Consider the following 24569-nt stretch of genomic DNA (forward strand, 5'->3'; position numbering starts at 1 on the left):
AGGGGGGATGACAGGACCGAGCCCCAAGGGATCCCCACAGTGCTGGGGACCCCCCTGTGCCCCTCCTGCATTTGGGGTCCGCCCAGTCCGGCTCTTCAGCCCCCCCAGACCCGTCACTATTCCCAGGGGATCCCACAGCTCCAGGAGGGGTCAAAGGAGAGGGGTCAGAACCCCCATGATGGGTTGGGGGGCACAAAGGGGGGTCCGGGCCCAGTGCTTGGGGGGGTCGGTACACAAGGGGGGCTCAGTCCCAGTCCTGGTGCTCGGTGAGGCATTGACCCATGCATGGGAACATCCCAGTGGCTGGTGGCACCTGAGTGTCCACAAGTCTCCCCAGTGATGTCACTGTCCTGATGACATCACAGTGGTGACATCACTGTCCCTGCAGCAGCCTCAGGATGTCCTCAATGGCACTTTTGCCACTGCTCAGCCGCGTGGGCTGCTGGGGCTACTGGGGCCACTGCGGCCACCATAGCGACTGAAGAGGACTCTGTGGATATCCCCAAATGTCCTCAGCAAGTGATGCATGAACAGGCGGGTGCTGGCTTCCCACAGCCACTTGGCTTCTGCCACTTTGGCCACCAAGGCCTCGGGGACATCAGGGGATGCCTCATTTGTCCCCTCCAGGTCAGCCTCGATGTCCCCGAGCCAGCGCCGCATCTCCTGGGGAAACGCGGTGACTTTGTCACACATGGCCACCAAGCGCTCCAGTGGCCCCAGGGCCGCCTCTGCCTGCCGTCCCCTCCTGGTAGCCACCCTCACCCAGCTGTCAGCCGCCATGGCCTCTCTCATGGCCTTGGTGGCCGCCTCCTCCTCACTGGTGACTGCCACCAGCCAGGTCTCAAGCGTGGCCACTGATGAGGCCACCGCCTCCTTGGCCAGGGCCACTGACGGCCGCTGGGCCATGGCCACCAGGTTGTGCAGAGACGTCCCCCAGCGGGCAGCCTTGTCCTGCAGGTTCCAGGCATGCGATGTGGTGATGGTTGCAACGGCAGCTGCAGCGATGGCCGCAGCGGTGGCCGTGTCCCTGCAGGTGTCACGGAGCTTGGTGGCCTCCCTGGCCAGCCAGTCCCAGCAGTTCTCCAGCACCTCCGCCGACTCCCGCCAGGTGCTGCCCGCAGCTCTCACATCGGCCCAGGTGGTCCCAGGGGTGGCCCCAAGGGCAGCCAGGGCCTGGCCCACGGAGGAGACACTGGAGTGGCCCAGGGAGGTGACAGTGTTCAGGGTCTTATGGAGGTGCCAGGTGAATCTCCTCAGGGCTGTGTTCAGGGACTTTGGGGACATGTGCTGCTATGTGCCCCTATGTCTCCTGGTCATGGCGGCTGCCATCTTGCCCAGGGTGGCCACCATGGCCACCACAGCCTCCAGCCACTGGGAAGGGAACAGGGAAGGTGGCAGGAACCTCGTGGCACTTGCGGCCTCCTGGGGTGGCCCCTTTGTCCCCTCCCATCCTCCCCTCTGTCCCCTCCCTGGAGGGCTCCTCAGTCCCCTCTGTCCCTTCGTCAGCCCCTAATGCCGTCTGCCACCCCCCCCCGCTACCCTGCGCTTTCCCCCTGCCCCACCACCCTCGGTCCCCTCCAGCCCTCTGTCACCTCCCCCCTTCCCGCCACGCCCTCCTGTCCCCTCTGCGATCCCCTGTCCCCCCCTGCCGCCCCCCTGACCCCTCTGTCACCCCTCGTGTCTCTCCTGTCCCCTCCACCCCAATCCCCCCGCGCCGGGATTGTAACACCTCGCAGGGCTCCATGGCCGCTGGAGACAGGGCGGGGACACTCTGGGGACAGTCCGGGGGTGAACAAATCCCTGTGACAGGCCCCTGTCCCAGCCGGGGTCACCGCCCGAGTAGCGGCACGCGCGGAAGGGACCGAGAGAGGTGACGTCACCGCCTGGCCCCGCCCCCTGTCACGATCTGTCCTTACGAACGGGTTTCGAGATGGTTCGTGAATTGATCTCAGAGCGCAAAAACCGACATGGCGAGGGGATTTGCAGTAATAATCAAAAACCAAATGCACCTTTATTGGATGACCACAGCAAAATATGTTGGGGGGAATTGGGGAAAAAGGGAGGAATAAGAAAAAAGAGGGAGGAAGAGAAAGGAAGGTATATAGCTACCAAACGTAGAATGACAAAGTCTTCAGTCGATGGAGCTCGCCTGGTCACGTCAGGGGAGATGTCAAAGACTCTGGTTGATTCGAACTCCTATTATAGTCTTTTTTGATGGGGAAAGGGGATGAGTCTTGAAATCGAATCAAAAGTAGTACAGAATAGTCTATTGTAATTTCTGGGGGGGAAAAAAGAAAGGTATTGAAGAAGGGTACAAACAGTCCATATTCTCAGCAGTGGGTGAGAACCATTGTCTTCTTGGTCCAACGGTCACACCTGCAGGTGCACATCTCACTTTGGTCAGCTCGCCTCCCCCACACACCTCCCTCAGGTGAGGGGTTTCAGTCCCAGTCCTTGGGAGGAGGGGGAGCTTCTCCACACAGGGGTCTCATGTCTCAGTCCTTGAGGGAGAGGCTTCTCCCATCTCAGTCCATCACGGTGGCTGTGAAGCAGATGTGGGGTCTTCTGTGGGGACCAACAAAATTATCCCCGAAAAGTCCAGCCAAGCTGAGAGGTGGGGAAATTCCAGGGCCATTGTTGTGAAGCAGGCACAAGAAAAGGGCAAGGTGTCTCCTTTTCACTAGGTTCAGTCTTCCATGGGAGCAAACACACCTGCAAACAACAGCTTGGCAAGCCAAGGGCTTTGCTCAGGCCTCAGGGTCTTGGTGAACAACTGTCCTGAGCAAGACCAGGATTCCAGCCAGGGTCTTTTCAGTGGTCCCAGTTTCTGTCCTTTTCACAACGATCCTGAGGCAGATGAGAGAAACTTTGGACAGAGATTTACACCGTCCTCAGCCACCCCCAGGGCAGTGCGGGCCAAGTCCAGGGACACTGCAGGGTCATGGGGACACTGCACAGGTAGCACCAGGGACATGGCAGTGCCACCCATTCAGTGGCACCAGTTCAATGCCAGTGTCCCTGTGCCACTGCCACCAGTCCTGTCCTGGTGTCACCAGTTCCATCCCAACGCCACCAGCTCAGTGACACCAGTCCAGTGTCTCCAGGGCTGCCCCACTGTCACCACCCCAGTGTCCCCAGTTCAATCCCAGTGCCACCAGTTCTATTCCACTGTCACCACCCAAGTGCCACCACTCGGTGTCACCAACCCAGTTCCAGCCCAGTGTCCCCAGTTCAATCCCAGTGCCACCACCCCAGTGTCACCAGCCCAGTGCCACCAGTTTCAGCCCAGTGTCTCCAGTCTCATCCCACTGCCCCCCATCCTGTCCCAATGTCCCTGTCCCAATGTCACCAGTTGTGTCCCAGTGTCCCCATTCCAGTGTCACCTGTTGTGTCCTGGTGTCACCAGTTCCACCCCAGTGCACCAGCCCAGTGCACCCAGTCCCTTCCTGACGTCCCCATCCCAGTCTCCCCTCCCAGCGTCCCCATTCCTGTTCCAGTATCCCTGTCCCAGTGCCACCAGTTCTATCCCACTATCACCACCCCAGGGTCCCCGGGGCTGTCCCAGTGCCACCACCCCTGTGTCATCATTCCAGTGCCACCAAGCCAGTGCCACCAGTTCTGTCCCACGGTCACCAGGGTTTGGGGTTTTTTGGGGGGTCCTGGTGGAGTTTGGAGGCTGCTGGGGGGGTTTGGGGGAGTTCCAGATGGAGTTTGGGGGATCCTTGGGGGCTTGGGGGGATCCTGGAAGGGTTTTGGTGGCTCCCAGGTGAGGTTTGGAGGTCCCAGGTGGGGTTTGGAGGTCCCAGGTGAGGTTTTGGGCATCCCAGGTGAGGTTTTGGGAAGCCCAGGTGAGGTTTCCAGGGATTTGGGGCTTCCCAGTTGAGAATTCCCAAAGATTCTGGGTTTCCCAGGTGAGAACACAGGCTGGGGGCTCAGGGAGCTGAGGGGGGAAGGCCAGGGGGAGTTTTGGGGGGCTTCAATCAATGGGGGGGGCCTGTGGAGTGCCATGGTGGGGGGGGGGGTCTGGTGAGTGTGGGGGTGTCCCATGGATTTGATGCCTCAGGTTTTGCCTTTTCTATTTTTCAGATTCTGTGCTGCCTTACTCTGTGGCTCTGGGCTTCATATTAAGGGATGCTGAGCTCTGTTCACAGAGCAGGGAGACAAAACAATTCCTGCTCTAGCTGGGAACCCAAGGACAAATAATCCAAACCTCAGGCCCAAGAGCATAAACAACGTGGACTGAAGAGAGAAAAACAAGAAGGATGGGACTTCATCAGCTAAAGCTATAATTGGACAATTAACTCCAAGATGCAAATGGAGCAGAACTGATAAAAGTGACAGACCTCATGACCTCGTCCATTTTGTGGCCATTTTGGTTCACCTTGGGCGTAGCCTGGCTGGGCTCTTGTTCTGCCCAAGGTGGCTCCGTGGAGGCCTTTTAACAAATGCCTGCTTTATGGTGTAACTGTGCCTGGCCTCTGCTCCAGGTCAGCCTTCTGAAGCCATCAGTTGGTGGCGAGCACGAAGGGAGCCGAGGCACCTGGGCAAGGGCTGGAGCAGAGGCAGAGGAAGGTGCAGCTGCTGCCCCCCAGCCCGCGGCACTGGCGGGGCCCAGGTGCGGTGCAGAGGGTGTGGGAGGCCAAGAAGCTCGGGAGGAGCGAGAGAGGCGGCAGCGGCTGAAGGGGTGCTGTGTTTCTCAGGTGAGAGCGGTGGGAAGGGGTGTTTTGTGCTCTGGAGCGCAGGGGTGCGGTGCTCGGTGTGCCCCGGTGTCAGGGAGGGCGGGCGCTGTGAGAGCGGGGCTGGATTGCGGTGCTGGGCTTGGCGTGGGGCCAGCAGCGGTGGCGCAGGGGATCGTTCCCGCACCGCCACTCCGGAGCGCCGCGATTGGAATCTTGCTCTTTCTCTCTCTCCTTGGTTCTTTTAATTTATCCTCATAACTGTTAGAAATCGGTGTGTATATTCTGCTGCGAGTGCTGTAGCGATAACATCCCGAGAGACAGGCCCCTGAGATTAGCACTGAGAATCTGGGGAGACCTTCGGTGGGGAGGGGAGCCTTGTTTTTCAAATGAAACATTAGACTCTCAGAAAAGATCAGGCCGTGGTATGAACTAGAGGACAATCAGACGAGGCCCGAGTGTGGTAGTTTGGATAAGAGATTAATATCAAGTTTGATTTCCCGTAGACGCGAGGATAAATGCTCAGGGTGCTCAGGTGAGCTGGAGTATGCGAGGCTCTTTGGGGTGTCAGCATGTCAGCGGAGCTCGGCAGCAAAGGAAAAGGGAGAGCATACCTTAGTCTGAAAGGGAAAAGGGGAGAAAAGGAAAAAAGAGCCAATATTGGACAGCGAAAGTAAAACAAAGGAGGGAGAAGGCTTAGATCGAGTTGCTCCCGTCCTGAGGGTGGGGTCGGTCGGGTCCGGGCCAAGGTGTGTCCCCGCCGCCGCCACCGCCCCCCGCCGCTGCCGCCACGATCGGGGGGCGGGGGAGGCGCAGCTCAGGCGGGGTCCCAGCCAGGGCAGGAGGAGAAAGGCGAGCCTGGGCAGGCAGGGATGCCGCCGCCCCCGCCCCGGGAGGAGCAGCCGGGGGCAGAGCCTTGTACCGGGAGAGGGGAGGGGATGGATGGCGGGCACAGCCCACGGCACCGCCCCGGGAGGAGCAGCCGGGGGCAGAGCCTTGTACCGGGAGAGGGGAGGGGAGGGGGCACCTCCCATGGGGGCAGGGGTCTCTCCGCTCTCAGGTCTGTCCGTTTCCATAGCAACCCTGAACGCCGGGGAGCCGCTTCGGGGGATGACGTCACCGATGCAGGCGGACGCGCAGCCCGGGTTAAAAGACGCAGCAAATCCTGCGTGGGGCTTCCTAGGATCGGGGGTAGGCAGAATAGATTATATGGTACAACAGGGTCAGCCGAATCAGAGCGCTCCTGCTCCAGGAGCTCCGAGGAAGATGAAACTGATGAATTCATTGCAGCCTCGAGCAAGCGAAGGAGGGGAAAGATCGTGAGAAAAGCCATCAAAGAGCGCAGCCCCATAGCGAAACATACTAGATAAAAAAAGAGAAAAGAACCGGTTTTACAAGCCCCACTACGACCAGCAGTTGGCAGCCAGGAGCCGATAATGTAAAGGTTCCATATTCCCTTGTGAAAAACCTTCCTGTTAATATGTAAAAGTTTAATAAAGGACAATAGGAGACAGAGACAGTAAAGCAAAGATTACAGCCGGGTGCACCTTGGCACTCAGCCAAGAGCACACCTGCTAGTTTGGGAAACACTCTTTTTATACCATTTCTATTACATCAGTCTGTTGCATATTCATAGACCCTGATGCATATCCATCATCTAGTTTACATATTCCAGGAACTGCTTAGCATGGCTCCTCCCTGGTCTGCCTTTTTAGAGCATGTGTGTTTCTTGGCTGTGGGTTTGGTTCCCTCTCTTGATCACTTCCACTCTGGCCCTTGGTCCACACTTTCTTCAGTCTGCAGATGCTGATAGTTGGCATATCAACAGCAGGGTGCTCATGCCATGTTCACTGGATGTTATCCTGACCAGACAGACAGTTCACTCCTAACTAGATCAGCTACTATGTATAAGTTTTCGTTAACAGCAGAAATAAAAGCAAACTTTTTTAAACATTGTACATACAACATTCATCTTAATATTTGCAAAAAACAAACAATATAATATGCATTTATATCAATCCCTCCTCTTCCCTTTTTTACAAATTATTTGGCTTGAACAGTTTTTCTATCTTTTCTATCATTTCTTTTTTTTTATCCTCCATTATTTGCTTCTTTTTTCATAAAAAAATTTTGCTTCTTCTTAGGGGTATTCAGGTTTTTTTTGTTTGTTTCTTTAATACCATAATCTTTTGTGCAGTCCCAGATGTAGTCAATTTTGGGTCTATAGGCATTGTTACTGAATCTTTAAAACTGAAAATCACGGACAAAGACTCTCTAACTAGTTAAAGTTAGAAAGTTGTATGTTTATAACACCAGTGGGCAGCACGGAGGGAAGTCGTCCCCGAAATGCGGGACTGCACCACACAAGGATTTTTGCCTTCTATTTATTTCCCAAAATAATACATATGCACAACCCCAGTACTTCCTATCCCCTCTTTGTGTTTAAATGAGGTTATTAGTCCTTCATGCATGCGCAATTCTTCTCTTGAATTGGGTGGGTGTAGTGGTTTTGGTTTGCCAGTTTCAGGTTTCCCAATTTTGAGATTTTCCCGGCCAACACACCAAAGAATGTGGGAGATTCAGTGCTGGCCAATCACGAATACACTCACTTCCTGCTGTGAGGTGGGATTAGGAGAAAGGCAAAGCAGGCTCAAAACTTTAAAAGGGTATAAAGAAAGTGTTATTAAAAGTAACTAAAAAGAAAAAACAGTAGTAAGAATCAAAACAAACCCTTCAGAACACTTCTCCTCCCCCCACAACCTTTTCTTTTCCACTGGCAGTGTAAAGAAACCAAACCTAAGATTTCCAGTCAGTTTACCACTTCCAAAAAAGTCTTTCTTCAGTTCACTGAGGAAGAGAAGTCCCTCTTGTTAAGGTTATGGAGACTTCTCCACAAGAGGAAAGAAACGAGTTCTCTCGTGGTTCTCAATTTCGTCATGAATAGCAGCTGCCTGGGGAACCCTGCTATTGTGAAATCCTTCCCATTTCTGCAAGCCTTCCCACTGCTCCTCGATGGGCCATGTCGACCTATGGGGCATTGTTTAATGATGAGCAGTTCAAAGGCAAAAGTTCTCATTATCTATTTCTAAAATCATCTTCATCCCTGGGAACAGAGATCTTCTTCTTCTCCTGGAAGCACAGGACTGCTTTTCTCTCTTCCTCTGTTCAGCCTTCTCATGGAATCACAGCTATTTCAACATCTGCTTATCTTAGCATGGAGACTTTTGCTCGATATCAATTTGAACACTTTCATCTCCCCATAGTTTCTTGTGTTATAAGGAAAAAGAGTCCTTTCTCCCTAGCTTCCAAGAGGATTTCAGCTCCAAAAACAAGGCATCTCTTCCTCCCTCCCACCGACTAGAAAGGAGAGAGTTCCCGGGTTTTTTCATCTTTAACATGTGTGTTGCCCAGAGGTGTCTCCAGCTTCTGAGTCGTTCAACAGACTGTCAGTTACACAAAAAGCTTTGCATCACTTCCCTGAATTTCCTCCCATTCCAAACCATGACAGTTGGCATCTCGAATTGGGTCAGTGGTCCCAGGGATGAAGTCAGGAAGGTCTTTGTCAGGTCTCTGGGACACTCTGGCATGGTCTAAGGCTTTGTGATGGATTAACATGGAGTCCAGGTGCTGGGCACTGTTCTACTGGTTTGTCCTGGGTTGACTATATGATGCTTTTATCCCCAATCGTCTCGTTCTGTTTATGCTGAATAAGAAGTTTTGCACATTTAAGACTTGTTCCAAAGATTGAAGGGAGGAGAGAAGGAGAGAAGAAGCGTGCAGTTTTTTTTCAGACACTGAACTCACTCCTACACATCCCTGCTCCTGGACTGTGTTGTCTGCGGACAAACAGACAGCAGAACAGAGCTCTTTTTTTTTTTTTTTTTTTTTGTTTTTGTTTTTGTTTTTAGTTAGTTTAGCTAGCTGAGAAAAAGAAGTTCCCTGAACTGTGGTTTTTTTTTTCCTTTTTCCCCCTTTTTTTGGACTTGTTCACACCCACCTTGGACTGAACACCCAGCAGAGCACAAGCAGCTCTCATCAGTGGCCAGCGGGCCGGGCCTGGGCCACGGCATTTCCAGCGCCAGAGGGACTGATAAGGGACTGAGTGAGCTGAACTGGAACCTGGAGAGGGGACTCTCTGGGTTTGTCATCTCCTTTGCAGCAGCAAGGGGTTTGATTGTTTAATATTGTTTAGGTTTTATTGTTTAATAAACAGGTTTTTTTACCACTTTTCTCCAAGGAGGTATTTTTCTCCCGGACCGGCTGGGGGGAAGGGCGATTGAATCTGACTTCCTAGAGGAGCCCTTTGGCGGTTAATTGATTGCACAGTGCTAGAGATGACTGCTGGGGATATTTCTCCTCAGAGACACCTTTAGCTCGCAGGCAGTTGCAGGCAGGCACTCAGAATGGACTCATACGAAGTACAAACTCGGTTTACCTCTAGTGAAAGAAGTTCAGGCGATGGTGAAGAGAAAAAGAGCGGGTTCTGCCGGAGAGTTAAATCCAGAGTTTATTCCACGGTGACACAGATCTGAATCTCAGTACGACAGACCTCGACCGCATGGTTCCAGCACCTTTTAAACTCACAGGGAGGTGGGAGGGAGAGGATAGGGGAGCCACCAACCAGGTGGGAGGGGGAGGGTCTCAGGGGACAATGACACTTGGACAGGCCAATGACTCCAAGTCTGAAAAGCATCTTTTGAACTTCTGCCAATCCCACGATGCTCTAGCTGGAATGTGGAACTGGACAGACAGCCATTAGGAAGAGGGCAGGGGGGAAACAAGGAGGAAGCAGAGCTTCACACCACAACAGGGGTTCTCTCCCAAATTTGCCCTGAACCAGGACAAACACATCTATTGGCACCCAAGGCGTGGCTCAAGAAAGTGGAAAAAAGCATTATTGATTGCATGCTGGTTGTGCTTTCTCTGCAGTGAGTTAAAGCAGTCAGTAGCCATGTTGCTTGATTTCGTAATGTCTCTTGGGGTGAAGGCCTTCATGTGGTTCTGGTCTATAAGCCTTTTTGAAGTTTCAATACCTTTCTGGTCACTAGGATTATTGTCCCTAAGACGTAATTTTCACAGTACAGGGGCACGGATTGGAATAGCTATTTTGCTGGCCTTGGTGATAATGATTTATAGGGCATTTACAAGGTTGCTGGAGTCTGCTTACAATATGTATGGTTTATAGTTTCTTCGTCCTACCCCACGTCCTAGTTCCGGCAGTATGTTTTGGGAATTTATTAGTAATTGCACCCAGTTTGTTAGAGGAGGAGCAGGAAATGAGACTTTCCAGCCTTTCCTTTCCTTCTTCTCCTCTGAATCTGTTATGTCACTTTTTGAGAATGTTCAGTTTCCCCTGAATGGTAAGGAGACCATGTTTCTGGCATTTAATGTGGTAAGCTTCCTCTATATAGTCTGCAACTTCTCTAGAATGAGGGCTGAGATGTCCAGAAAAGCTGACAAAACCCTTGACCCAAAAGTAGACTCAAGCATGAAAAATGATGAGTGGTGTGGAGAATGGGAAAATATGGGCCAAACCCTGAAGGAATTTTCTGATCCTGTAGTCTGGGATTTTCCATGTGAACAAATTCAGAACCCAGCTGAGGTGGGAAAATACCTGAAAGAGAAGTGCCATGGTGACTCTAAGGAAAAAAGTCTCATTGTGATAAGCTGGGTCCTGGCCTACGCTTATCGCACCCTGCTAGATACTAAAGGGCAGCAGACAGAGGCAGGCAGGCAGGGAGATAAAGCAGCAGCTGCCCCAGTCACTCAGGATGCAGCCAACACTCCAGCTGCTCAGGCTGGAGCTGAACCAGACAGTAAGCCTAAGCCACTGGCAGCTGCTGCAGGAAAGAAGTACACGAGCAAAACCAATCAGCCAGTGACTGACGATGATGATCCAAGGGAAGGACCCTCAACACCAACTACTGATAAAAAGCCCAAAGTTAATGCAACTGACACAGCATCAGGAGCCACTATTGAGTCCTATTTCCTGAAGGACCTTTGTGGCCTAAGGAAGGATTATACCCGGTGACCTGATGAATCCATAATTACTTGGTTAGTCCGTCTCTGGGATGCTGCAGGTGAAGCTACAGTTTTAGATGGTAGTGAAGCCAGGCATTTGGGATCCCTGTCCCATGATCCTGTCATCAACCAAGGAATGATGAGGGGGGCTAACCCTCACAGCCTCTGGGCACGGGTCCTGGGAAGTGTTGCACAAAGATACGTGTGTGCAGATGATCTCTATATGCAGCAAACACAGTGGAAGACCATAGAGCAAGGGATCCAATGCTTGAGGGAAATGGCAGTGGCAGAGATTGTCTTCTCAGATGATGTAAACACTTTAAATCCAGACTTGGTACCACGCACATCTGTGATATGGAGAAAACTTGTACGACTAGAGCCACATGAATATGCTTCTGCCTTAGCCATAATGAAGCGGGATGAGAGGGATGAGACCGTGCTGGATATGGCAAAGAAGCTCCGAGCATACGCAGACGCTGTGCATGGCCCGACACATGCCAGAATCGCAGCAGTGGAAACACGTCTGCAGAAGTTAGAGGATAAGATAGAGGAGAAGCACAAGAAGCTCAGAGAGGAGATTAAGGAAGACCTTCTTCAAATCTCAGCAGTACAGATCAGAGGTTCTGGTGCCCAGCGCAGGCATTCCCCAGATGGAGAGAGAAGGTACACCCCACAAACTGAGCTGTGGTTCTTCCTGCGTGATAGTGGAGAGAACATGAGGAGATGGGATGGGAAATCTACTGCTGCTCTGGCACAAAGGGTGCATGAACTGAAGACTCAGAGAGGAAGTTCCAAAAGGGAAGCAGCTCCAGTAGCCAGTAACCGAACTGTCATATATGATGATAATATTTTTGATGCCCTTGAAGGAACCTCCAAGACATATGTCCAGGGAAAGAATGATAACCAGGCTTAGAGGGGCCCTGCCTCTGGCCAGGTAGAGGCTAGGGAAAACCGTGTTTTTTGGACTGTGTGGATTCGTTGGCCTGGCACATCTGAACCACAAGAATACGAAGCTTTGGTCGACACTGGTGCGCAGTGCACATTAATCCCATCGAGACATGTGGGGACAGAGTCTGTTTCTATTGCTGGTGTGACAGGGGGATCCCAGGATTTCACTTTGGTGGAAGGTGAGGTGAGCCTGACTGGAAATGAGTAGAAGAAACACCCTATTGTGACTGGCCCGGAGGCCCCATGCATTTTAGGCATAGACTTCCTCCAAAGTGGGTATTTCAAAGACCCAAAGGGATTCAGATGGGCATTTGGAATAGCTGCTGTAGAGACAGAGGGCGACAAGCAATTGAACACCTTCCCTGGACTGTCAGAAAACCCATCTGCAGTAGGACTTCTGAAGGTGGAAGAGCAACGAGTGCCAATTGCCACCTCGATGGTGCACCACCAGCAGTATCGGATGAATCGAGACGCCGTGATCCCCATCCACAAAATGATCCGTGAGCTGGAAAGCCAAGGGGTGGTCAGCAAGACCCACTCACCCTTCAACAGCCCCATTTGGCCTGTGCGTAAATCTGAAGGAGAATGGAGATTGACTGTGGACTACCGTGCATTGAATGAAGTGACTCCACCACTGAGCGCTGCTGTGCCAGACATGCTGGAACTCCAATACGAGCTGGAGTCCAAGGCAGCAAAGTGGTACGCCACCATTGACATTGCCAATGCATTTTTCTCCATTCCTCTGGCAGCAGAATGCAGGCCTCAGTTTGCTTTCACATGGAGAGGTGTGCAGTACACTTGGAACCGACTGCCCTAGGGGTGGAAGCACAGCCCCACTATCTGCCATGGACTAATCCAGAGTGTACTAGAAAAGGGTGAGGCTCCAGAACATCTGCAATATATTGATGACATCATTGTATGGGGGAAGACAGCAGCAGAAGTGTTTGAGAAAGGAAAGGAAATTATCCAGATTCTCCTGAAAGCCGGCTTCGCCATCAAAAAGAGCAAAGTCAAGGGACCTGCTCAAGAGATCCAGTTTCTGGGAGTGAAGTGGCAAGATGGATGGCGTCAGATTCCCACTGATGTCATCAACAAGATCACAGCAATGTCTCCACTATCCAGCAAGAAGGAAACACAAGCGTTCCTAGGTGCCATAGGCTTTTGGAGAATGCACATTCCTGAGTACAGTCAGATTGTGAGCCCTCTCTACTTGGTCACCCGTAAGAAAAACAAGTTCCACTGGGGCCCTGAGCAGCAACAAGCCTTTACCCAGATCAAGCAGGAGATCGCTCATGCAGTTGCCCTTGGCCCAGTCAGGACAGGACCAGAGGTGAGGAATGTGCTCTACTCTGCAGCACATTCCATGGAAATGGAATTCCATGGGAACCATGGCTTGTCCTGGAGCCTTTGGCAGAAGGTGCCTGGGGAGACTCGAGGCCGACCACTTGGATTTTGGAGTCGAAGCTACAGAGGGTCTGAAGCCAACTATACCCCAACAGAGAAGGAAATTTTAGCAGCCTATGAAGGAGTCCAAGCTGCCTCAGAGGTAATAGGCACTGAAGCACAACTCCTCCTGGCACCCCGACTACCAGTACTGGGGTGGATGTTCAAAGCAAAGGTTCCCTCTATGCACCATGCCACCAGTGCCACATGGAGCAAGTGGATTGCTCTGATCACACAGCGCGCCCATATTGGAAAACTGAATCGCCCTGGGATTCTGGAAATAATTACAAACTGGCCAGAAGGTGAAAACTTTGGTCTTGCTGATGAAGAGGAACAAGGAGTGACATGTGCTGAAGAAGCTCCACCATACAGTGAACTGCCAGCAGAAGAAACACGCTATGCTCTTTTCACTGATGGTTCTTGTCGCATTGTGGGAATGAAATGAAAGTGGAAAGCAGCCGTATGGAGCCCCACACAAGACAGGTCGTTCAAGCTACCGAAGGAGAAGGTGGATAAAGCCAACTTGCAGAGCTCAAGGCCGTTCAACTGGCCCTGGACATTGCTGAGAGAGAGAAGTGGCCAAGACTCTACCTTTACACTGATTCATGGATGGTAGCCAATGCTCTGTGGAGATGGCTGGAGAGGTGGAAAGAAGCTAACTGGCAGCGTAGAGGAAAACCAGTTTGGGCTGCTGCTGAGTGGAAAGACATCGCTGCTAGGGTAGGGAGGCTACCTGTGAAGGTCCGCCATGTAGATGCCCATGTCCCCAAGAGCAGAGCTAATGAGGAGAAACAAAACAATGAGCAGGTAGACCAGGCTGCAAAGATAGAGGTGTCAAAGATAGACCTAGACTGGGAACACAAGGGAGAGTTATTCCTAGCTCAGTGGGCCCATGAAGCCTCAGGTCATCAGGGTAGAGATGCCACCTATAAGTAGGCACGAGACTGAGGGGTGGATCTAACCATGGACAGCATTTCTCAGGTTATCCATGACTGTGAGATGTGTGCTGCCATCAAGCAAGCCAAGTGAGTGAAGCCCCTGTGGTATGGTGGGTAGTGGTCCAAGTACAAGTAAGGGGAGGCCTGGCAGATTGACTACATCACACTGCCCCAGACACACCAAGGCAAGCACTACTTGCTCACAATGGTAGAAGCCATCACTGGGTGGTTGGAAACCTACCCTGTGTCTCATGCTATGGCCCGTAACACCATCCTGGGCCTTGAAAAGCAAGTCCTTTGGAGGCATGGTACCCCTGAGAGGATTGAGTCAAACAATCGGACTCATTTCAAGAACAGCCTTATCAACACCTGAGCCAGGGAACATGGCATTGAGTGGGTGTACCATATCCCCTACCATGCACCAGCTGCAGGCAAAGTGGAAAGGTATAATGGACTGCTGAAAACCACTTTGAAAGCATTAGGTTGGAGATCTTTTAAAAACTGGGAGCAGCATCTGGCAAAAGCCACCTGGTTAGTGTACACCCGAGGCTCTACTAACTGAGTGGGCCCTGCCCAATCTGAGCCTTTGCATAGAGTAGATGGAGATAAAGTCCCAGTGGTACATGTCAGAGGTTTGATAGAAAAGACAGTTTGGATCAATTCTGCCTTGAGTACAGACAAACCCATTCGTGGGGTTGTCTTTGCTCAGGGACCAGGTTGCACATGGTGGATAATGCAAAGAGATGGAAGAACACGATGTGTACCTCAGGGAGATCTGATTGTTGGGTGAGACCTATGTGTAAATATCTCTAAACATCACTGTTTGCTAAATGTTACTACCATTGTCTGTGTATAGCTGTATATTAAATGTATGATGTATGTGTTTATAGAGTTAGAATATATATTAGTTTTAGTGATAAGCTGACGATATGGGGATAAGGGGTGGAATGTCCTGGGTTGACGATATGATGCTTTTATCCCCAATCGTCTCGTTCTGTTTATGCTGAATAAGAAGACTGTGGTTTTTTTCTTTTTTTTTCCCTTTTTTTGGACCTGTTCACACCCACCTTGGACTGAACACCCAGCAGAGCACAGGCAGCTCTTATCAGTGGCCAGTTGGCCGGGCCTGGGCCACGGCATTTCCAGCGCCGGAGGGACTGATAAGGGACTGAGTGAGCTGAACTGGAATTTGGGGAGGGGACTCTCTGGGTTTGTCATCTCCTTTGCAGCAGCAAGGGGTTTTATCGTTTAATATTGTTTAGGTTTTATTGTTTAATAAACAGTTTTTTTCCATTTTTCTCCAAGGAGGTATTTTTCTCCTGGACTGGTTGGGGGGAAGGGCGATTGAATCTGATTTCCTAGAGGAGCCCTTTGGGGGTTCTCTCCCAAATTTGCCCTGAACCAGGACAACCGGGATTGCCTGAGGCTTTTCTGGCTCAGAGGCAAGGGCAGCACAAGCTTGTCCTCTCTCCCTTTAAGGCCTTTAAAATGTCCATGATGGTTTTCTACAACGTGCATACGTGGATGCCTCTTTTGCCTCATTTTCCCCGGATGCAGTGCAGTCCCACAACCTTCGCTCCACAGCTTCCCATGTCGAAATCTCAAAGGCACCCTGTGCTCCTGCTATGAGATTATGTTCCCAAGCCCAGTGTAATCGTCCCTTCAAATTGGAAGCATCATACTTTTGTTCTCTCTTAGAGAGGATATGTTGGAGGAGTTTCTGAACACCTTCCCTTTAATGTTCAGACCCCATCTCCTCCCCGGCCGCTCACCTTGATCAGGGCGAGATTCAGGACATCTACAATTGGAGCTCCAGTAACCTTTTCCTCTCACCGGGGCAGTGAGGATGCTTTCGACCAGCTTCTCCTCTCCTCGAGGGCTGGCTCTGATCCTCTGCACAGCAGCCAAATTGCTGTCCTTGAGTCCCTCTCAGGGCTGCCCGTGATCTCCACCAGAAATGTGGGGAGAATGGTGTGGGATGCGGAGGTTCAGGGACATCACACCACAACCAATATGATCCAGTGAAGCCAAATTTATTATCCTTAAAAAGACTGTATTTATAATAATTCTCTACTGTCCACGCGTCTCTAGCTAATACATGATTGGCTAAGCTTAGCAGTTCACATGTCTGAGATAGGATGCTGATTGGATCATCTAACTTTTCACGTGTCTGGCTGTGGTTTTCTGTCCCACCCGTGAACTGTCTTTTTCCTTACTTTCCCAAGCTCACTGGCAAACTTGCTGAGTCCATTTGACTCTTCTTCTTGTATCTTTTCCAAGGATATACCAACCCCATTTTCTGAATATGTCCATTATTGTTTGTGAACGTGTCCATTGTCCATTATCCCAAGCAGGCTGGATTGTGCATCAGATGAATATGGCCATTGTCCTGCAAAAACTCCTCTGCAAAAACTCCTCAACAGTAGGCCTCAACCATCTGGTCAATTGTAGGTTCTGGGTTGAAGGGGAGAGCTCTTAGTATTGTTTTGCACTCATTGTTCGCCTTTGCCAAGGCCATCTTATTTAGAACTCCCTTCCTGGCCTCTGGGCTTTCTGTTTGTCTCTCAAGTGCAACTTTAGGTCTGTCTACAAATTTTATTAAAGTTTCACTTGCTCCTTGTTTGATGTTAGTGAAACTCTGTGTAGGTAGGGTGTCATCGAGAGCGAGGAGCAGGGATGTCTTTGCAGCTGTGGCGATGTCATTGAGTGCAGCTTCTTGTAAATCCTTTGCTTGGTCTTGTGGCTTCTGGAAGTCACCTTCTCCTGCCATTTCTTCAAGGGTTAAATTTGGTTTGTTGGCATCTTTTGAATATGTGTCACTAGTGATTTGAGAAGCCTTTTCCACTGCCTCTCCCACAGCATGTACTCAGCCGGGGAGAGGAGGCAGTTCATGATATTTTTATTTTCATGTGGACCAAGACATGGTCAGAGAAGGTGGCTTCCAATGAGTTTTTACAGAAGTGCAACCCATGCCCATGCCCATTAGCCACTTTGCAGAGCTCCTTCACTTCCCCATAAGAGATGGGCTCCCAGGAATTGATTGCAGTCATCCTTCTGCTGCATTTACCTGTAACTGAGAAGGCCAAGATCTTTTAGGCGAGCTCTGAGCCCTCCCAGGTAGTTTCCCTCTGCAGCTTGGCCCAGCGATCCTCAGACTTGGGACTGGAATCTGAGTGTGAGGAATCCTCACTCTCATCCTCTGAGGATGAGGATGGAGGGCGCTTGATGACTGCAGGGGGCCTCTTGGGGCAGCCAGAATCTGCCTGTGTGTGGGAGGCAGTGGAAGCCAATATGGCCTCCTCCTGGTCACTGTCATCACCACTTCTGTTCCCAGTGTTGTGGGAATGGGAAGGGGAGGGACCATCAGGGGAGGAGCCAAGAGTGGAGGAGGTAGAGATGGGGTGTGCACAACAGGGAGGGGGTTTCCAATAGAGAGGGGAAGTCCCAACAGGGACACACTTCCTGACACAGAAGGGGAGGGGCAGGGCGCGATTACAGGAATAGAGAAAGTGGGAGGAGGGTCAGGTCATTTTTGGCAGGACAGGGAGGTCACAAAATGGCCATCGCCTTTGTGGAGTCAGCACCATTTTGTGGGAAAAGGGCAGGAAAACTTGGAGAGGGAGAAGACAAGATGGCGGGGCTGGCCACATTGCCAGCACCATCTTGGAGAACGACTGGGGGTGGTAGAACTGGGTACGTGGGCATTGGTAAGAGGGTTAGGGGAGAGCCCAAGGCAGCATGGCCAGTGCTGCCCTGGAGAGGGGACAGAGGACACTGAGAGATGTCAGGGAGACGGGAGCAACCCTGCTCCTGCTGGCAGGATCCATCTCCCAATCCACCCTGAGGCTAGGAAGAGGGTTTAGGGACGCGAGGGAAGGAACGTGAAGAATGGGTTTTAAACTGGGGTGCTGAATGTTTCCCAACATTTTCTACAGACTAAACAATAATAGCAAACAAAGGATAAAATTTCCCACTGACAGATCCCCTTTATCATGAAGAACATAGAACCTTTTTCCCACATGGTCCCAGAACTAATTAGTTACAATGGATTCCCTCATAACATCAGGAAAATACTTAAACAACCAACAAAAAACCCATTTTAAGTCTGCCTTTGAGAAATGAAAATTTTCCCCACAAGGATTCCTTTAACTTGGGTATAAACTTCCCTCTGAGGGTGGGTCACTTTGGCTCCCATCCCCACACTTCCTCCCAACATCCAAGAGGAAAAGAAAGCAAAGGAAAGATGAAAAGGCTGACCCCCAAATATATTACTCACAAGACAGTGGGTCAACAAAAGCTTTTGGGGTGGTCCATCAGCTTTGACTGATTTTCTCCCCTCGGGAAGGCTGCTGGTTGCCTGTGGGATTCCCCCAATAAAACTTAGGAGTCTCCTCTAGGAACTGGCTGCTCCAAACACAACTTAATTCCAGTAGCAAAAAAGCCACTGGAGACACTTCCAGGAATGCTCTGAAGAGGTCCCTGTTCAGGGTGCCAGCTGTCACAAGCCGCTCACCCGTTGGAGGTGGAGTGAGAGGCAGCGGAGCTGTGACCTTCCAGAAGTGTCTCCAGTAATGAAGGCGCCCGGGGGCACAGGCACACACACACAGAGTCACTGCAGCACACACTTCTCTTGTGGAATCACCAAGGACAAAGAAGTGGGACGGGGCTTTGTATGGAGGTCAGAGGAGGAGGTTTATTGCAGCCATACACAAAGGGGTCCAGGGACAGAGACAAAAGAACAGTGGAGGGTCCAGGTTTAAATACAGGGGACAAAGGGGGTGGAGCAGAGCATCAGGGCCAATGGGCTGAGGGCTCAGGGCAGTACAGAGGGGAGACAAGGGGTGGCAGCCAATAGGGTAAAGGGGCGGGACACTGTGGCAATATGGGGCCAATGGGTAAGCAGGGAAAGGGAGAACATTCTAGGGCATACACAATAAGGAAAAAGGGGCAGAGAGGCCAACAGGCCAACCAGGGAGGTAGAACTGGGGTACATTTGCATATACAACAAAGCATCCTGGGAGAGGCTCTGCTCAGTCACCCTGAACAGGGGAGATTTCTCCAACTTAGGGTCTGTCTGTCCAAAGGACTATAATGGACTTTGTTCTGTAGGCCCACCGGCCTCCACAGATGCTCAGTGGAAAAAGGGGTTAGAAGCTTTGCTTGTGAAATTTGTGGGGCATGCAAACCAGAATATCACAGCCCTCACAACTGACCACCTGGCTGGAGAAGGAGCCCACTCAGACCCTGTTGGGCAAGCCCACATTCCTAGAGAGGCCCTGGTGGGTATTACTGAAGTTGTGCATACCACATTTTTAAAGGTCCCCGAAGCTGTGACCCCCCCAGAAAGTATTTACTAATGTAAAGCAAGGACTGGCTGAGCCTTATATGCAATTCATTGGCTGCTTGAAACAAACTCTTAGAAGACAAATTGAGAATGACATTGCCAGAGAGGTATTGGTTTTAAAATTAGCTGTTGAAAATGCTAATGAGAATTGTAAAAAACTTCTGAAGTCCTTGACTAAGGAGGAACCCACCCTGCTGGAAATGATAGAGGCATGGAACCACCTGTGTACCTTCAGCATAGGGCAGCAGTTACTCATGAAGCTGTGGGGGCTGGTATAGCAAATGCCTTTGCAGCTTTGGAGACTATGCCAGGGGACCCTGAACGTGCTTCAGGGTCAGGAAATCTGGGCATTTGAAAAAGGAGTGTTTTGGAAAAGGGGAGGCCAGACCCAAAGCTCCCAGTATTTGTCCTCAGTGCCGTAATGGAAGGCATTATGCTGATCAACAATGTTCCAAGTGGTGGATTTTGAAGAGCATTTGATATCAGGAACCAGGAGCTGAGGCGCGGGGTGGCACCGCACACAGACACAAATGGCCCAGCCGATGCCTCAGAGCAGACCACAGCAAGGCCCAGCCCAGCTGCCACGAGCAGCCTTCGCCTGACCATCGCCAATTTACAACCATCCACAGCAGGGAGCGCCGGGCTGGACCTGGCAGCCTCCATCACAGTAACGTTCCTTGAGTCATCTGTTCAGTTGCTTCCCACAGGAGCTTTTGGACCACCCGGGCAGCGTATGCATGCATTGTTTTTAGGTCGGTCATCCACCTCTTCAATGGGACTTTTTGTTCTCCCTGGGGTTACAGACTCTGACCCTGATAATGAGATTATGATCATGGCATGAACACCCCGACTGCCTTTCACTCTTCCCCAAGGAACTTGAATAGCTCAATTGAGTTTATTTCCCCAAACCATGAGCATTCCTTTCACAGACGTAATGCGAAAAGGGGGATTTGGGTCTACTGGAACACCCCAAGTATGCTGGGTAAAACCTATATTAGAACAACGCCCCACATGCTGGTGTACCCTGACATGAAAAGGGCAAAAGATAACACTTGACACCCTCATAGACACAGGGCCTGAAGTTACAGTTGTCTCTTAAGCCAAATGGCCCTCACAGTGGTCCCTTGCTGAAGTGCTCCAGGCACTTTCAGGCATTGGAGGAAGCAGCCACAGCTGTCAAAGCCCCTACCTGGTACAGATCAAAGGCCCCGAGGGACACTGTGCCTCAGTCATACTGTTTGTGTTACCAGTGCCAATGGTACTGTGGTGGGGGATGTTCTCTCCCAATGGGGCTTTGGAATTCAATCAGATTTTTAATGGGGGCCATTGGAGCGTGGCCCTTTAAAACTAACCTGGAAAACAGAGAAACTGGTTTGGGTGGATCAATGGCCTCTACCATTGCAAAAACTTTGTGCATTAACAGAGTTGGTCCAAAAACAACTCCAGAAAGGGCATACTGTCCCTTCTACCCGTCCTTGGAATTCTCCCATGTTTGTTATCAAAAAACAAACTGGCAAATGGCGTTTACTCCATGATCTTTGAAAAATTAATGCAGCTATGGAGGACACAGGAGCCTTACAGCCTGGTCTCCCATCTCCTACTATGATTCCCCAAAACTGGCACTTTGATATTGATTAAAAAGGTTGCCTTTTGATATTCCTTTACATCCTGATGATGCTCCTAAATTTTCCTTTTCAGTTCCAAGCACAAACATGCAGGCGCCCTTACAGCAATATCACTGGATAGTTTTACCTCAGGGAATGAAAAACCAACTGTACTATTTGCCAGTGGTATATTGCTAGGTCCTCAATTCTGTTCATCAACAAATGCCCAATGTTCTTTTGTACCATTCTATGGATGACATTCCTGTAGCAGCTGAACAACAGGAAGTCATGGAGAAAGACTTAGTTAGCCCCTGTCACCTGTAAAACCTGTAAATCAGGCACAGCTCCCGAAAGGGTACAAAAACATCCTCTGTGGAGGTATTTGGGGTAGCACATTGGAGTCTATTCAATTTCTCCCCAAACTCTGCAAATTCAGACAAATATTTGCACCTTACATGATGCACAAAAGCTTTTGTGAACAATCAGCTGGGTGTGTTCATTGTTAGGGATTTCAAATGCAAAGGTTAGTCCTTTAGTTTGAATGGTTAAAAGCAGACTCAGACCGTTTATCACCTAGACAACTTACATTTCAAATTCAGCAGGTGCTGCAATGCCCAAGTGATGCCACAGTAAACCAACAGGCTGCACGCTGGGCACCTGAGCTGCCTTTCCTTTTAATCATCTTGTGTCCAGCAAAACAGCCCCATGCCTTGATGTTTCAGTGGGACTCCAAGGCACCAGACTCTTTGTTTATCACTGAATGGATTTATTTACCACACCAAATGACCAAAACCATCAGAACCCAACATGAAATGATGGCCCACTTGGTTGTTAAGGCCCGACAGAGACTCATTTCTCTTGCAGGAGTGGAATTTTCCACTATTTTCCTACCTTTAACCACCTTGTATTTGAATTGAGTATTTTAGGAATCAGAGGCTGTTCAGATGGCCTTTGCTGAACTCAGTGGACAAATCTCAATACATCCTCCAAAACATAAGCTTTTAATACCTTTATTTCAATCAATAGAAAAATCAGAGGACTGAGGTTCCACTTCAAGGCTTAACAGTATTCACAGATGGTTCTGGTCACTCTCAGAAATCAGTGGTACTATGGAGAGACCTCTCTTCTAGTGCCTGGAGAGAAGATTTTTCCACACCTGAGGGGTTCCCCAAATTGTTGAATTTGCTGCTGTTGTCAGAGCTTTTCAAAAATTTCCTGTTCCTTTTAATCTGCTTACAGATTCAGCTTATGTTGCAGGAATAGTGATGAGAGCCAAAGAATCAGTTTTGAAAGAGGTTGAAAATTCAAAACTTTTTTATTGGTTGCACCTCCTCATTTTTTCCATAGAAAATAGAACGTTTCCTTACTTTGTTATGCAGATTTGATCACATACAGACATTCCCAGATTTTTAGCTGAAGGAAACAGGCAAGCTGACCTTTTAACAATGCCTGTACAACAATCTGCTCTACCTAATAAGATAGAATAGGCTAAATTGAGCCATTCGTTTTTTCACCAAAATGCTGAAACTTGGATTTGTCCCTTTGACATTACTAAAGCCCAAGCTTCAAGAATTATTGCTGTTTGTCTTGATTGCCAAAAGTGCTCTTTTCTCTCTATTGCAGGAAGTGTTAATTCCAGAGGGCTTCAGAGCCTTCAGGTCTGGCATCAGACATTACCTATTTTTCTGAATTTGGTCATTTAAAATACATTCATTCCTCTATTGATACCTTTTCTGGTGCTCTTTTTGCATCAGCCCATCCAGGGGAAACAGATAAAGATGTCTCTAGACACTTTGCTGCTTTTGCCACTCTTGGTATACCATCTGAAGTGAAGACAGACAATGGCCCAGCTCATACTTCCTGTCGAGTTGCTGCCTCTTTCGCCTTATGGGGAATTCTTGCATTTGTGGGGCTCCCAGATGAAGGAAGGAATGATGAATCTGACTCCATGTTCTTAGAAGGCTAATTTATTATTTTATGATACTATATTACATTAAAGAATGATATACTAAAACTTATTAAACTATACTAAAGAATACAGAAAGGAGACATCCAGAAGGCTAAAAGATACTAATGAAAAACTCATGACTCCTTCCAGAGTCCTGACACTGCTTGACTGGGATTAGTCATTAAGTCAAAACAATTCACATGAAACCAATGAAACAATCACCTGTGGGTAAACAATCTCCACACACATTCCAAAGCAGCAAAACACAGGAGAAGCAATGAGATAATATTGTTTTCCTTTTTCTCTGAGGTTTCTCAGCTTCCCAGGAAAAGAATCCTGGGCAAAGGGATTTTTCCAGAAAATATGACTGCCACAGGGAATTAGGCACAAAACAGGTATTGCTCATTCCCCAACAGGCCAATCTGCCACTGAACGGGCTCATGGCTCCCTCGAGCATTTCCTGGTACGACAGAAAGGGGAGGTGGAGATGGCACCCCTGCCGAGAGACTGCAGAAAGCCCTTTATGTTTTAAAATTTTTGAATAGTTCTTTGATGGACCCAACCCATCGATTATTTGACATTTTAACTGTAATTCACAACTGCAACAAAAGGAAAACCCCTGCCTTAGTGAAGGATCCAGAATCTGGTAAGATCTTTGGGCCTTATCCTTAAATCACCTGGGGTAGAGGTTTTGCTTGTGTCTCCACAGAGAATGGTCCCAAGTGGATTCCAGCAAGAATGTGAAGCCTTTTTTAGAATCTTTGAGTGCATCCCCTGAAGATTCACCTTGAACACCAACATTGGCCAAGAACCCTTGTGAACAGGACCTCAACACCACACCAGCACCTCTTTAACCTCTAACAGACTTATGCCCTTGGGAAAATGGTTAAGATTACCCAGTGGTATCAGGGTTCACAGGGCTAGGAAAACTTCTGGGGGATTGGAGACTTGGTGGATGGATAAGAAATTTAGTTAAAATAGGCTTCTATGTATTAGGCATTGTATTATGTATTGCTATGGTTATTCCTTGTATTTACACTGTGTGAAAAAATTAATAGGCAACTCACTTAAGAGAGTATTTTTTCTTGAACACATAGAGGGAGGTATGGGGAATAAAACAGAGAGTACAGTGGAACTGATAAAGGGGCCTGATATCTTAGGCCTGATCGAGCAGAAACTGTGGGAGGGACAGACACAGATTAAGGCTTCACTGGGCAAGAAGTGACCAAGAAACATGTTGTGAGACTTTGTGATGTTAGCAGGTGATGTGATGTCATGAAGAATGTGTAACCAATGGGAAATTGTTACCAAAAATAGAGCCCTATATAAGTACCATACAAGTCAAACCCTATATAAACCCCTGGTATATTCAATAAAATTGGCTCCTGATCTAAACTTGGATGTTCCCATCTCTCAATCATCATTAACCCCCCTGGGTGAGGGGAAGGTGTTGGAGATTCCTTTCCTTCTCCTTGTACTGTTGTGATTTGGTTGGTAATAAATTCTCTCCCTGTGCCCAGGCTCAGTCTATTTTGCCAATGCTGGTGCTCCAGGCAGGATCTCTCCCGTTCCTTCTCTCAACTCCCAGGCCTCTCCACAGCCAATCAGAGCATGCAATGAACAAGAGCCAGCCAATCAGAGAGAGCA

The 24569-nt window shown here is 49.7% G+C and overlaps 1 long non-coding RNA gene across 1 annotated transcript; it reads left to right on the forward strand.

Moving 5' to 3' along the window:
• Nucleotides 1-4589: 4589 nt before the first annotated feature.
• On the forward strand, nt 4590-24317 carry LOC132340663 (uncharacterized). The gene is made up of 2 exons (XR_009489980.1): nt 4590-4700; nt 23632-24317. It is a non-coding gene; the product is annotated as an uncharacterized LOC132340663 (long non-coding RNA).
• The last annotated feature ends 252 nt before the right edge of the window (nt 24318-24569 follow it).

The sequence above is a fragment of the Haemorhous mexicanus genome, chromosome 32, assembly GCF_027477595.1.
Source record: "Haemorhous mexicanus isolate bHaeMex1 chromosome 32, bHaeMex1.pri, whole genome shotgun sequence".
NCBI lineage: Eukaryota > Metazoa > Chordata > Aves > Passeriformes > Fringillidae > Haemorhous > Haemorhous mexicanus.